At 44.8% G+C, this 16,428-nt stretch overlaps 1 pseudogene; it reads left to right on the top strand.

Annotated features, from left to right (window-relative positions):
• Positions 1–6,998: 6,998 nt before the first annotated feature.
• LOC133382590 (5S ribosomal RNA) lies at positions 6,999–7,117 on the top strand (annotated as a pseudogene).
• Positions 7,118–16,428: the final 9,311 nt, after the last annotated feature.

Raw genomic sequence — 16,428 nt, forward strand, 5'->3', positions numbered from 1 at the left:
AACCGACCCCCTCGCAACTGTCATCCTCTCATTTATACCTCCGGCCACTCAGACGCTCAGTCAATCATCATCCAGCATTCCCCAGCATTCTAGCCCATGTACTCCCCCCTCTCACTCAATCCACTTACCATGTATACTTTAACAAACCTGCACTTACCATATTTATCAAAATACAGGGGCATCACAGGCCTCTTGGGGGTTCTGTGTGGCTTTGGATCCAAGGAGCCCCACCCCGCCCTGCAATGCTCTGTTTCAGCGTTTCTGCACTCTACTGCCGGCAGTAGCATCCAACCTGCTAGGGTGAAACTTGGGGCTTTCGCCATGGCAGAGCCTCACCACCACTGGTGGAGGGGGAAGTCTGTCTCATCCGAACACCCAGCCAGCCATCAACATTGGGTGGTTAGGAGTGCACTCTAAGTTAGTTTTCTTCTTGAACAGAATATTATTGTTTATTTTTATTTTACTGTTATTCATTGCCTTTATATCACAAAGGCCTCAAGGCACCTTCTAACAACACCAAGAAGTAAAATATAAAAAATTAATCATGCTAGGATATCATAAGAAGTGATCATAAACCAATGCCCAACAATTAACCCTCCCCCATTTTCTAAATGCAAAGTATGATCATCATTAAAACAATGAACTAACAAAAAATAGAATATGCACTGTTAATTTAGCAGACTCATAAGGACATAAGAAAAACTTGCTGGATCAGACCAGTGGCCCATCTACTCCAGCATCCTATTCTCACAGTAGCCAGCCTGATGCCTCTGGAAAGCCCCCAAACAGGACCCAAGTGTAATAGCACTCTCCCCACTTGTGATTCCCAGTGACTGATATTCAGAAGCATCCTGCCTCTGACAGACAGTGGAGGTGGAATGTAGCCATTGTGGCCTTTGAGAGCCTTATCCTCCATGAATTTGTCTAATCTTTTAAATCCATCCAAAATGGTGGCCATCAATGCCTGTTGTGGGAGCGAATTCCACAGTTTAAGTATGTGCTGAGTGAAGAAGTTCTTCCTTTTGTCTGTCCTGAATCTTCCTGAATTGGAAGCTTGTGAGTTCTAGTGTTAGGAAAGAGGGAGAAAAACTTTTATCTGTTCAATTTCTCCACACCATGCATAATTTCATCTACAAGTCATAAATTGACTGAGTTTAAAAAATGACATTCCGTTTCAAACCATTCTATTTCTAAAATCTTTGAAACTTGTACTTCCATTTTGGGAACTGTAGCTCTGTAAGGGGTATAGGGATCTTCTGACAATTCTCAGCATTTATTTATTTATTTATGATTTGGTTTATATACCACCCTTCCTCCCAGCAGGAGGAATAAGCATCCTTAACAAACTACAGTGCCCAGGCTTCTTTGGGGGAAGCCATGGCTGTTTAAAGTGGAATGATAATGAGTTAAAAGTATAGGGTTGATGGGGCCAGAATTTCAAACAAATGGGGCTTCCAAACAAAGTCACAAACCCACCAGCAACCTCAAGTGCTTCCTTCATGTGGCCATTGTAGCTGGGCTCCTTTGTGTGAGAGCCAGCTCTTCATGCTGACAAGACATACGGCCGTATCAGTGTTGTTTTGGGGCTACCCTAAGGATGAAGGAAAAAAGCATTATCTCCCCACCTTTCCCTGTCATCTGCCCTTCGTCTAAAAGACCTCATCTAACCTGTGGGAAAATATCAAAGAGAGACAAACAGAATAGATCTTTTTTGCCTTTCCAAAGCAGGCTGTGAAGCAAAAGTCCTCCACAGGAGGGAAACAGTTTATTTCAGAGCCAGGAGAACAATGAATGACTCAAGAGGGGAACCGAAAGGTATCCCTGCTGTCTGTCTGTATGCCTATAGTTTCTTTTAGAGCAGGTAACAAGCTGTGTGGAGATGCTTTTTCAGAAACCTGGTTAACAACATTGGCACTGGGCACCACAAACGAAAAGAATCAGTTTGTTATTTTGCAAAGAGAACAAAGGGGCATAAGATAGAGAATAGCATTGGTTGTGGGCAGGAGGAGGAAGCAAGGTTTTAGTTTGCGAAGAAAGAGGAACAGAATCAGTGCCTCACTGATTCTCTGGAGCCTAGAAAAGGCAGCAAACAGAACTATCGTAAAGGTGGCCAACTGATCAGGAAAAAAAGCAGCTTGGCCTGCTCTTGTGCCTTTAACAGAGGTTGACAGGCAAAGCTTTTGATGGTGTTAATTTGGTGATCTAATCAGAGTTTGAACTGGCCCCTTAGCGAAGCAACCCAGTAGGGCAGTGGTAGTAAAAGCATAGCAAGTGATCAAAAAAACTCAACAATGTAACTGAAACAAATCAATTTATTGATGATCTCCAGTGCTTCATTCAAAGCATATTATTATCTTTATATGGAAAATTATATTCTGACCTTGAAAGCAAAACACACCAATGTAAGATAGCAATATAGTACTCAGAAAATAACATGGATTAAGAATGGCATAAAATTATCATTACTTTGTCAACACAATCACAGTTAATCAAAGCTTGTTATTTCCTATCCTAATTGAAGAGCTGGCCTCCTAACTTCCTCCATACCATCTAGTTATGAAACAGAACTTGTACATTCCATAGTATATCCTAATTTCTAAGTTTCTTAGCATACCTAGCATTTTGGAATAAAGCTTATAGTTACCCAGCCAGAGCTGGAAGGAAGCATGTGAAGAAGAGCTGGACAGGCAGCAACAGGAAAGAAGTAAGAAAGAGAGAGATGATCTGAACACCATTTATATTAGACATGAATTATACCGTAATTTCCCATCTTTTGTAAGAACATCATTCCTTACATAAGTAAAGCAATGCAAGATGGAGAGTAGACCATGGGTGCACTGCCCACAGTATGATTTAGGGAATATGCAACTGGGACACCTGCTTTTGCAGCACTTAAGAACTACAGAAGGGGCCTGCTGAATCAGGCCAGTGGTCCATCTAGTCCAGCATCCTGCTCTCACAGTGGCCAAAACAGATGCCTCTTGGGAAGCAGGCAAGCACTCTCTCCACTTGTGATTCCCAACAACTCGTATTCAGAGGCATTTCTTCATGCATGGTCACTTTGATACTATTCCAGCATTTTCCTTAAAACAATCCAACAATGTTTATAATTTCACACCTGTTGTGGCACTATATTGTTGTTCACTGTACAGCATGTAACCTTAGCAGGAGAAGTTCAATATGTACCAAGAATTAACAGTCTTGTAAGTTTTCCTGGTATACTGATAAAGTAATATTTAAAGCAGGGCTGGGGAGCCTGTGGCCCTCCAGATATTGTTGGACTACAACACCCATCATCCAACATGGGCAAGCTGGCTGGGGTCGATGGGAGTTGAGAATCCAACAACATTGACCGGACCATAGGTTCCTCATTCCTGCTTTAAAAGCCCTCAGTGTCTTGGAAGCTGCATGGGTTGCTGAAGGACCACCAACAATAAACTAGCCCATTTGTTGTAATTAACTTCAGATATCTTTCTCTGAGTACCCCTGCCACCTGAGATGAGGCTGATGCTGACCAGGCAAAAAGGCATCTAAGTGATTGCAGCCTGGCATGGAATCTTTCTGTAGTACCCTTTACCCAGTATCTCATTTGATGAGTTGTAAGCACCAGACCTTGCTTATTTATTTATTTATTTATTTATTTAATTTCATTTTTAAACCGCCCATAGCGAATAGCTCTCTGGGCGGTGAACAAAACAAGATTAAAATACAATATTACAATAAAATTACAATAAAATCAGCAACAAGTTAAACGAAAAAAAAAATTAAATGAAACACATTGAACATTAAAATGCCTGGGAGTATAGCCAGGTCTTAACCTGGCGCCTAAAAGAAAGTACCGAAGGCGCCAGGCGTATCTCCACAGGTAGGCTGTGCCACAGTTCGGGGGCCACTACAGAAAAGGCCCTAGATCTAATAACAATCCTCCGGGCATCCTGATGAGTTGGTACCCGGAGGAGGACCTTGGATATTGAACGAAGTGAACGGGTAGGTTCATAGCGGGAGAGGCGTTCCACAAGGTATTGTGGTCCCACACCGTGTAAGGCTTTATAGGTCAAAACCAGCACCTTGAATCTGGCTCGGAAACAAATAGGCAGCCAGTGCAGGCGGGCCAGGACAGGTGTTATATGCGCAGACCAGCGGGTCCTCGTTAACAACCTGGCTGCCGCATTTGCACTAGCTGAAGTTTCCGAACGGTCTTCAAGGGCAGCCCTATGTAGAGCGCATTACAGTAGTCCAGTCTAGAGGTTACCAGAGCGTGAACAACTGAGGCGAGATCGTCACTGTCCAGATAGGGGCGTAGTTGGGCTACTAAGCGAAGATGGTAAAACGCATTCCGTGCCACCGAGGCCACTTGAGCCTCAAGTGACAAGGAAGGGTCAAAAAGGACCCCCAAGCTACCAACCTGTTCCTTCAAGGGGAGTGTAACCCCATCTAGAACAGGATGAACATCCACCATCTGGGCAGGTAAAGAGCTCACCAACAGTGTCTCAGTCTTGTCTGGATTAAGTTTCAGTTTATTAGCTCTCATCCAGTCCATTATCGCGGTTAGGCAATGGTTCAGCACATCAACAGCCTCACCTGAAGAAGGTGAAAAGGAGAAGTAGAGAGTTGCGTGTCATCAGCGTACTGATGGCAACGCACTCCAAAACTCCTGATGACCGCACCCAGAGGCTGCATGTAGATGATAAAGAGCATGGGGGACAAGACCGACCCCTGAGGGACTCCACAATGGAGAGTCCAGGGTGTCGAGCAATGTTCCCCAAGCACTACCTTCTGGCGACGATCCGCTAAGTAGGAGCAGAGCCACTGCCAAGCAGTGCCCCCAACTCCCAACTCCGCGAGTCTCCCCAGAAGGATACCATGGTCGATGGTATCAAACGCCGCTGAGAGATCAAGGAGAATCAACAGGGTCACACTCCCCCTGTCCCTCTCCCGACAAAGGTCATCATACAGGGCGACCAAGGCTGTTTCAGTGCCAAAACCAGGCCTAAAACCGGATTGAAACGGATCCAGATAATCGGTTTCATCCAAGAGTGCCTGGAGCTGGCCGGCGACCACCCGCTCCAGGACCTTGCCCAAAAAAGGGACATTCGCCACCGGTCTATAGTTGTTCAAAATATCTGGGTCCAAAGAAGGTTTCTTTAGAAGAGGTCTCACTACTGCCTCCTTGAGACTACCAGGGACTACTCCCTCTCTCAAGGAGGCGTTTATCACCTCTTTGGCCCAGCCGGTGGTTACAGCCCTGCTGGCCTTCACCAGCCAAGATGGGCAAGGATCAAGGGCAGATGTGGTCGCCCGCACCATTCCAAGCACCTTGTCCACTTCCTCGAGCTGCACCAACTGAAACTCATCCAACAATGAAGGACAAGACCGCGCTCTGGACACTTCAATGGAGTCATCTGTCATAACATCAGAGTCTAAGTCCCGACGGATGCAAGCAATCTTATCCTGGAAGTGCTCCGCAAATTCGTTGCAGCGAGCTTCCGATGTTTCCTTAGTATCAGGAGGGCCAGAATGTAAAAGCCCTCGTACCACCCTAAAAAGCTCCGCTGGGCGGCAAAGAGATGATCTAATGGTGGCAGCAAAATATGACTTTTTTGCCACCCTAACCGCTTTTACATACAACTTAGTGGAAGCACTCACCAAAGAATGACTACATCCGTCAGGAGTTCGCCTCCACCTGCACTCTAGCCTCCTTCTCTCTTGCTTCATCACTCTCAGCTCCGGGGTATACCACGGTGCTGTTTGAGTTCTGCACCGAAGGGGGCGCGCGGGAGCGATCATGTCAATGGCCCGGGTCATCTCTGCATTCCACAGATCGACCATGGCCTCGACAGGAGCGCCAGTGCTATCAGCCAGAAAAACTCCCAGAGCGCTCTGGAAAGCAATAGGATCCATAAGCCTCTGGGAGCGGACCAACTTAATAGGTCCCCCACCTCTGCAGAGGGAAAGGGTTGCCGTGAGTCTAAAGCTCAGCAAGCGGTGATCTGTCCATGACAATGGAGTAGATGAAAAATACCCCACCCTCAGATCACCATCTCCATGACCAGTGGCGAAGATCAAATCAAGAGTATGTCCTGATACATGCGTCGGGCCAGTAGCAACTTGAGACAGCCCCATGGTTGTCATGGAGGCCATGAAGTCCTGAGCTGCCCCGAACAAGATAGCCTCGGCATGAATGTTGACATCCCCCAGTACCACAAGTCTGGGGGATCTCAACAATACCTCCGAGACTATCTCCGTCAGCTCAGCTAGGGAAGCCATTGGGCAGCAAGGTGGGCGGTACACCAATAGTATTCCCAATCTGTCTCCTTGGCCTAGCACAAGATGAAGACACTCCAAACCAGTCGCCATCTGGACAGGGTGCTTAGTGAGAGAGAAAGAACTCCGATAGACCACAGCAACCCCGCCTCCCTGGCCCTCAGATCTACCACAGTGCTGCACCGAATACCCAGGTGGGCAAAGCTGGGAAAGAGCAACTCCTCCCTGCTCACCCACCCAGGTTTCGGTAATACACACAAGGTCGGCACCCTTCTCCACAATCAAATCGTGCATAAGGGTTTTTTTATTAACGACCGACCTAGCATTTAAAAGCAGCACCTGGAGATCCGAGAGCTGGCTGACAGTACAACCAACAGTCCTGTGGATAGGAGGAGAACCGGAACAAGGCACAGACACAACTTGTCTGGGACGAGTTCCCCTTACCTGGCACGTTCTCCTCCCAACGCCATACCTCCCATTACCCGTCACAACGTTAATTGGGGCCCTCGAAAATCTCCCTGCGAGGCCCAAGGCATGTTCTCCCAGGCACATCTTAAAATAAATCTAATACAGCAAAACACTTAAACAACATAAACACAAACACACATTCACTCAATCTCATTCACACAACAACAGACAGACAAACAAACAAACAAATTAAAATACAGCCAAACTTATTGCAAGTTATAAAACTGAGGGGAGGCGTTCCTGATCCCAAAAATAACGCTAAAAGGTGATACGGCCATAATACCCTGAACACGCGCAATCTCGTCTGATCTCAGAAGCTAAGCAGAGTCAGGCCTGGTTAGTATTTGGATGGGAGACCATCTGGGAATACCGGGTGCCATAGGCTTAGAGCAGGGCAATGGTAAACCACCTCTGAAATACCTCGTATCATGAAAACCTTATGAATACATCCAAAAGATTCACAGGGTAGCCATAATTCATAATCGACTTGAAGGCAGATAACAAGAACAAGCACCAGGCCAAGATCTTCAGAACATAGGAAGCTGCCTTATGGCCAGGCCACCCTCTTTGTCCATTGAGCCCAGCACTGTCTCTTCTGACTGACACCAGCTCTCCAGGTCCTCACACAGGTACCTGATGCTTTTGATTGGAGATGATGGGGACTGAAAGCCTGGGACATTCTGCCTGCAGAGCAGGTCCTCTGCCACTGAACATAGGTCATTCTCTGTTCCTTGGGCCTTAATTTACTCCAGCCTTTAATGTTCAGTAAAGTTGTCTGCTACTGTTTTATGGGGTCTTAGAGGTATGGTCTGAAGACACATGAGGCCATCACCTTGCTGAAGATGTTTGGGTCTGGCCAGCACCTGGCTGGGTGACTTGCATAGGAACTACATGCATACCACCCGGGGTTCCATGATGGAAGGAAAGGCAGAATACAAATGTAAGAAAATACATAAAAAGCATTTTACTTAATTGGAATTGTTTTAATTAATGGTTTTCATTGCTCTTGGGCTTATTATTGTTAGTTACCTTGAAACAGAAGGCAACTTTTAAAATGAAAATGTACCGTATTTATTTAGTTATTTATTTAACAAAATTTACATACCACTTAAATGTAAAGACCTCTAAGCGGTTTACAAAATACATTAAAATTATCAATAAATTTTTTTAAAAGCAACTAATTAAAAACGTATATAAAAACAATTAAAACAGCTGCTAACTAAACAGTTTAAAACACATCAACATCTATGTGTCTGGAAAGGTTTGCCTAAACAGGAAAGTTTTAAGCAGGTGCTGAAAGGAATACAGTAAAGGTGCCTGCCTGGTGTCAAGAGGCAGGGAGTTCCAAAGAGTAGGTGCTGCTCACTAAAAGAATGGTTTCTTACATGTGCAGGAGTATTATGTAGTATCTGTAACAGTGCCTGTTCTGCAGAGCAAAGTGTTTGAGTGGGCACATATGGGGTAAGACGGCCTGCAAGCAAATTGGTCCCAAGCTGTTAAAGTCTTCATATACCAGTAGAAATACCTTGAACTTGGCCCAGTAACAAATTGCAACCAGTGCAGATCTCTGAGCAGAGGTGTAACATGATAACAGGATCTCACTCCCATCAGCAGTTTGGCTGTTGCATTCTGCATAAATTGCAGTTTCTGGGTCAAGTGCAAAGGAAGCCCCACATACAGTGCACTGCAGTAAACCAGGCTTGAAGTCACCACTGCCTGGACTACTGTGGCCAAACTCTCCTGGTCCAGGAATGGTTGTAGTTGTCTCACCAGGTGCAGCTGATAAAAGCTACTTCTAGCCACTGAGACTACTTGGGCCTCCAGTGACAGAGCTGGATCCAGAAGCATCCCCAGACTGCATACCTGCTCCTTCAAATAGAATATAAATATTATAAGCAGTGGTGTAGTGGCAAATTCAGAAGTGCAGGATCCCATCATAACAGTCACAGCCACCCTCCTCATAGCCCTATCCCCTTTAAAGATTATACAACCTTCTAAGATTTATAAAATAAACTGGCCAGGTTTGAATAGTTTTCTGCTTCTCTGTCACTGTCACCATTTGACTGTCCTTTCTTACTGTCAGACATATTGCTTGAATTACTGAATTCAATGTCTACCTGTCTATCTCCTGCTGCTACCCAACTGCTTGATGATTCACTTATAGGCAAAAAAACCTTTGCCATTTAAGAACGTACCTATAGCCAACAGACATTTCTATCAAACTTTAGAAAGCAGGGAAATTGGGCAGCTATAGTGAATGCACCAGGGGAGCAGGAGACCTGACCTCCTCTCTGATATACTGTACTGCCCTACAAATTTGGGTTGGTCTTTCACACTCCACAGTCAGTTTGGGTGTGATTTGATAGAAATATCTGTTGGCTATAGGTACATTCTTAAACTGCCAGGGTTTTTTTTTTTGCCTATTAGTGAATTTCTCTGCTTTTTAATCTGGGAGGTAAGAAATGGGATCCTGTTTAAATTTGCTGAGAATGGATTATTTGCATGCTTATTGAATTCATTGGAATTTACTTCTGTGTAATTATACTTAGGAGAGGTGAAACTGACCACGGGGGAGGGGGAGGGGGAGGGGGGAGGCGGGGAGTGAAGGAGAGGGATGGGAGCAGGCAGGGGGGGAGGGGGAGGAGGAGGGCAGGTTTGATCATTTGCATGCTTATTGAGTTCAGTGGGATTTACTCATATGCAATCATGGTTAGGATAGGTGAAACTGACCATGCGGGAAGAGGGAGGGAAGAAGGAAGAGGGGAGGGGAGGGGAGGGGAAGGAGAGAGGAGGAAGGAGAGGAGAGGGGAGATGGGAAAGGCATGTCTAATCATTTGCATGCTTATTGAGATCAATGGGATTTACTCCTGTACAATCATGCTTAGAATAGTTAAAACTGACCATGGAGTAGGAGAAGGTGGAGGGGACAGGAGGGGGAGGGGAAGGGGGAGGGAGGGGTGAAGGAAGGGGCAAAAGGGAGGTGATGGGAGGGAGGGGAAGGGCAGATTTGATCATTTGCATGCTTTTTGAGTTCAGTGGGATTTACTCCTGTACAATCATGCTTAGGATAGGTGAAACTGACCTGGGGGAGGGGCAAGGAAGGGGGAGGAGGGGGAAAGGGAAGAGGGAGAGGGAGAGAGAAGGGAGGAGATTTGGTGGGTGGGCACTGAGCAGATGGAAAGCCCCTTTCCTTTCCAAAAGGAAAACATTATGAATAGTATCATTCTTTTTCAGGGTTTCCCCCACCTTTTTATTCTACAGCAGGCACATGTAGTTTCCCACCCAAATTTAAACCAAAGCTATTCCTGGCCACATCCACACCAGACCTTTTTTTCACTTTCGACAGTCATAGCTTCTCCCAAAGAATCCTGGGAAGTGTACTTAGTGAAGGGTGCTGAGAGTTGCTAGGAGATGCCCTGTTCCCCTCACAGCTTCAATCAGAGCAGCTGACTGTTAAACCACTCTGGCCATTAGAGCTCTGTCAGGGAAATAGGAGTCTCCTAACAACTCTCAGCACCATTCACAAACTACACTTCCCAGGATTCTTGAGAGAAGGCATTACTGTCTAATGGTCTGGTGTGGCCATTTGATTAGCCAAGCCAAACCATTGTGACTCTGGCTTTTAGAACACTGGCAGTTGGTTCTTACTGAGCATGCCAGGTGCTATAATAGACTTCAATGTTAATTTCTTAAATTAGTTAAAAATAACCCAGGCAGTTTTTAAAAACTTTTACACTGCAGAGGATGAAGGTCAGAGTATGGGGCAAGGTCAGTAATAGGATTACAGGTAGTTTGTGAACATGGCTGATTTTTAATTAGTTTCAACAAATTATAAGACCAGTGACAGAAAAAAGTCCAAAAGGGGTCTGGATTTCTTACTTTGAACTCTCGATTCTCTCTGATTGTTTTGTGTATCGCCATGAAAACTTAGAGGTTCTTAAGCAAGAGTTTCTGAGTTCATGACTACTGTATAAGTTTTGTAAGGTTTTGTTTTGAAATGACCTTATGGGAAGCAGCAGAATAGCATGGGGGGTATTTTCAATTTAACATTGTGGAATGTGAAAAATCCACGCTGGCTATAGTATACGGTCACCCTTGTGGCTGTATAATGTAGATGGGATGCTATTTTCAGGATTCACTGTCTCGTCTGCAATTACAGAATTCTCACTCTCCACTTTTTGAAGTAGTAACTAATAGAAGCTCCATTCACTCTTATTGGCTCCAATCAGCAGGAAACAACAAGGAAGCAAGCTAGAAGACTCTTCTAAGTGGCTAACACACTCCCTTTTCATGCTGATTGGCCTTTAGGATGCTGGAGACATATGGACACTGCTGGGACCTAGCTCCCAAAAACGTAAGGAGTTTAAGACCTCCTTAGACCCCAGTGAACTATACTCCTGATTTTAAGTTAAATAAAGACTGTATGTCTAAGCAAGTTTGACACACACCACTGCTTCACCACCTGCTATGCTCATGATTCAGCTCCAGCCCTCGTCTTGTCATTGCTCCAGCCTCTTTTAACAAACATCAGCTAATGCAGAAAATGTGGGTTGAGTTATGAACTAGGTATGTGAGAAAAAGCAACCATACAGCTGCTATATGACAACTCACAATTCTCAACTAGGGTGGCCCACTGACTAGAACAAAGCCAGCCTGGTCTGTGCCTTTTAATGGCAGCTTGATGGGCAGAACTCAGCAGCTAATGCTTTTCACAGAATGAAGATAAGAATTATGACCTGCTAATGTCTGCACTTCATGCATCTGTTAAAGGCACAGGAGTGGTGGTCAGAGTATGAAAAAATGGCAACCCTAGTCTCTACAAAGCCCACATTTGGTTGTGTGAACTGGCTCTCAGTTGCAAGTGAGTTTGTTTTAGGGCAGGGTGGCAAACTTGTAGCCCTCCAGATGTTGTTGGACTACAGCTCTCATCTTTCCTGACCACTGGTCATCCTGGCTGGGCCTGATGGGATTTTGAGCCCAACAATGCAAACAAAAATTTTGCACCAAGACAATCTGACTTTTGTACTTGAGTTAATTGCACAATGAAACCAAATTCTTATATAATTGCTTGTTTTGCACAATATGCTTTGGCTACTCTAGGAGGAGGAGCAACTTTCTGCTAGCTCCAGCTGTTATGCCTTTAACAACAGTTTAATCTGATGATCTCCATGCAACTAAAAGCAAATCAAACTGTAGTGAAAGGCACAGGACTATGTTGTTCTTGTGGTCAGTTGCAACCCTAAGTCTAGATGGTGTAGCCAGTAGTGCTTCATCAGAAGTTTTAATGTCCGAGAATTATTTATTTTACACCTAAATGTCTGTGTTAATTTCATATTGGGGCCAGTGCAATTGAAAGGAGAAGGTTTTTATTTGCCTTTGAAACTGATGTTATATGCCTCTTACCTTTAACCTTAAGCAAAGCCAATGTGCTCAGCATAAGTTACAAACCTGAGTTCTTTTTAAGCTTGTTATTAAGCTATAATTACTAACTGATGTTTCTGATCTTGCAGATCAGTCACTGTCAGGCCACAGGGAAGCCCCATGCGTTGGGGAGCAGCAGTAAGAATTTTCCCATTATTAAATTTCTTCTGTGGTCCAAATAAGAACACAGGAAGCTGCCTTATACTGATCAGATAATTGACCCATCAAGCTCAGTTGTGTGTTCCTTCTCACACTGGGCGGAAGTAACGAGTGGGGTACCACAGGGCTTGGTCCTGGGCCCAGTGCTCTTCAACATTTTTGTTAACGACTTGGATAAGGAGGTACAGAGCATACTTATCAAATTTGCAGATGATACAAAATTGGGGGGCATAGCTAATACCGTGGAAGACAAACAAAATTCAAAGGGACCTTGATAGGCTGCAGCATTGGGCTGAAAACAACAGAATGAAATTCAGCAGGGATAAATGTAAAGTTCTACACTTAGCAAAAAGAAACCAAATGCACAGTTATAAGATGGGGGATACTTGGCTCAGCAATGCGACATGTGAGAAGGATCTTGGAATTGTCGTTAATCACAAGCTGAATATGATCCAACAGTGTGATGTGGCTGCAAAAAAGGCAAATGCTATATTAGGCTGCATTAACAGAAGTATAGTTTCCAAATTGCGTGAAGTACTAGTTCCCCTCTATTCAGTACTGGTTAGGCTTCATCTTGAATACTGAATCCAGTTCTGGTCTCCGCACTTCAAGAAGAATGCAGACAAACTGGAACAGGTTCAGAGGAGGGCAACAAAGATTATCAGGGGACTGGAAACAAAGCCCTATGTGGAGAGACTGAAAGAACTGGGCATGTTTAGCCTGAAGAAGAGAAGACTGAGGGGAGATATGATAGCACTCTTCAAGTACATGAAAGTTTGTCACACAGAGGAGGGCCGGGATCTCTTCTCGATCATCCCAGAGTGCAGGACACGGAATAATGGGCTCAAGTTGCAGGAAACCAGATTTTGACTGGATATCAGAAAAAACTTCCTGTTAGAGCCATACAACAATGGAACCAATTACCTAGAGAGGTGGTGGGCTCTCCGACATGGGGAGGGGGGCATTCAAGAGGCTGGACAGCCATGTGTCAGGAATGCTTTGATTTGGATTCCTGCATTGAGCAGGGGGTTGGACTCGATGGCCTTATAGGCCCCTTCCAACTCTACTATTCTATGATTCTACTCTGGCAGCAGCTCTCTGGAGTTTTAAGCAGGGCTGCTTCCTAGACCTACCTAGAGATGCCAGGGACCAAACCTGGACCAATCAGTGTGACGATATTGAAATAGGTGGGCTGGTGCTCTGATTCAATATAAGGCAGTTTCCTATGTTCATATCAATTGCAGGGAAAACCTAGCAATTTATATGCAGGTGCCCCTTTCACAAGTGTTGCCATTTGGCATAAATACCTGAGTTTTAAAAAGTTGTGTCGTCAATTGGTTTTCGCTATAATGCATGTGCCTTGCAACCTACGGATGCTGCACATATTTTTAAAAGTACCACTGATAGGGGAAGTGAGGCAGCTGTGGTTTCTCACATCTGTTCAGACACAAATTCAACAAGGCACAGCCTGGTGCAGTGATGGTGTAAGCCTCTTCTGTGGAATGCTGGTTATCATCCAGCTGTGAAGACAGAGTGCCAAAACTACATTTCCTAACCAACGTTGTGCATTTCCCCTGAGATAACCCCAGTGCCACTCCTTAGTCTGCAACTTGATGTTATGTTGTTATGCTGCTGGATCACCATTTCTTTATTTGATAGATTGCTAGATAGTAAGTCAGGATGGTGGGCTGATGGGAGCTAATAATGATTAAGTAGATACAGTGCTGTCTTTACCATTAGGCAGAGTAAGGCAGGGGGTGGGTGGGCAACAGTTAGGAGATATTGGAGAGCAAAGCTTGTGTGCCTTACACGGCATTCCTTGCACTTTCTAAGCTTGTGTGCTGGGTGGCAGCGGCAGCAGATGCTGTCCTGCTGCCAGTGTTGAAGTAAGACTCAACTGCCAGTCCAGATGGCTTCAGGACATGGCATGGGGGTAGGTGGGTGCCATGTTGTCCTTTGCTTCAAGCGGCAATGTATATCGGGCTGGCGTTGGGAATCTTTCCCTGTATTTGAATGAGATTCCTAACAGAGCCTAGAGAATGGAATACCTCACCCCTCTCCAGTTATGGCATGGTGGGGGGATGGCAATTTGAAGTTTGGAAGAGGCAGAGGAAGAAAGAGAAAGAAAGCACTATAAGCTGGCTGAAGGTGAAAGCAGTTTGAGGAAATGCAGGGCTCCTCTCTTGGGATCTGATGTAGGGTAGCAGATATTCTGCCTTGTAGAAGCCCCCCTTCCTGTCTGGTTTCACTTCTGCTCTGATTCAGTATTCATAAATATGGGGAGAGGGAACCAAACATGCATATGTGTATGGGGGGGGGGGAGAGCCAGTGTTTTCACTTGGAACTTCTAGATGCTTAGAGAAAGGAGCATGTAGCAAAACAAACAAACCTCACCTGAGTGTCTTGAGTCACGGAAATCAGCGTTTCCCTTTGGATCCAACCTGCAGTCGGACCTCCTCCACTACGCATGCTGTTTGCTTGACAGATGCTGGTAGGCTCCCTCCCCTTGTGCTAGTTGCTACTGTATATTCATTAACTGCCCTTTTTGCATTACAGGATTAGATTGCAATCTATAGTCCTCTTGGAATAATAATAAATGTCGCTGTTTGAATAACTGCTGTTAAGGCAGAACTTACCTTACATTCTCAAAGCACCCTCTGTAGCTCATGGAAATGAACTGCCTACATATTTACAACCCAGCATTCCACACTGTCAACGATTGTTTTACAAAACTGAATTGTCAGGATATGAATGGGGAGACAACAAGGGCAGTTTAAATCAAGACACTGTCAAAAGCTTAAAAGTTCATTATGTACTTGTAGCAAAAGCCTTGATTAAAAATGGTGTCGTTTCCCCTCAGATGTTAATAGTAGCAAGCTCACACATCACTATTGACGTTTCTCTGTTGATTGCAAATTTGCAACTAAGGAAGGGTGATAAATGGAGGACCAGAGATGGCTGCTGGTGGTTGTTTCAACTGGTTCTCACCTATTGAGGTAAGGATATATCTACATCTATCTAGTGTGTGTGTTAATAAAAAATGACAGATTATCAATCTGTATAAATAAATTAAAAATAAATAAAATAAAATAAACATGGAGACTACTTTTTTGACTTTGGCACAAATAGAAACCACCATATACCCCGATATCCTGGAGTTTCCGGCTTAGATACCATAAATCAGGGGTGGGGAACATTTGCAGGCAGTAGACCACATTGTTTTCTGGGCACGTGCCATTGGTGGGCAGGGCCAAAGAACAAAGTGAGGAAAGCAACGCAGTTGCATTTTACTTGTGTTCAGTAGGCTAGTTTCTACACACACGGCCACACCTAGGCAAGCAAGAAGCGTCACTGGAGTTCCAATCAACGTTCCAGGCAGGCAAGAACACTCCAGGGGTGTGTGAAGTGTGGCTGGGGAGCGGTTGTGGCACACGGAGAGGCTTGGAGGGCCATATTTGGCCCCTGGGCCTGAGGTTCTCCACCCCAGCCATAAAAGAAAGGCTATCGCATGAAAGCAACTTGGGGAGTTGCTCTTAGAACCAGCATTCCTGATAGGCAGGTTGCAGACATAGCTCACGGTGCCTTTCACCAACTTGTATTGGAGTCCCAGTTGTGTCCATTCTTGGAGACAAATCATCTGGCCACGGCTATCTGTGTGGTAGTAACATCCAGGGTGTACATTATTGTATGTGTGGATTTCTTTGAAAAGCATTAGAAACTTCAGTTGATGCAGATCAGATTGCTGACTAGAACAGATTACTGTCAACACAGGACACCTGTCTCCCAGTTTGTTTCTGAGCTCAATTCAAAGGGGTTGACTTTTAAAGCTCTAAATGACCGCAGAGTTGTCCAAAGGGCCATCTTTTTGCAGATTAGTGTGACCACCAATGAATCAGAGGCCATTTTCTGGGTACCTTTGCCTTCTTGGAGCCCTCTTCATGATGTCCAGGTTGGACCTCTTTCCCTCTGTATGTTTCCATAGCATAGTTTCTTTTATCTCTTAGGGGCCAGGTGAAGGCTATTCTGTCCCCTCATGCTTTCAATAATAGGGCAGTTTTAAATTATTTTTATCTGCTGGCTTTTCTATTTTTACCCTGTGATTTCATGGTATTTTTT

Source organism: Rhineura floridana, chromosome 3 (genome assembly GCF_030035675.1).
Source record: "Rhineura floridana isolate rRhiFlo1 chromosome 3, rRhiFlo1.hap2, whole genome shotgun sequence".
Lineage (NCBI taxonomy): Eukaryota > Metazoa > Chordata > Lepidosauria > Squamata > Rhineuridae > Rhineura > Rhineura floridana.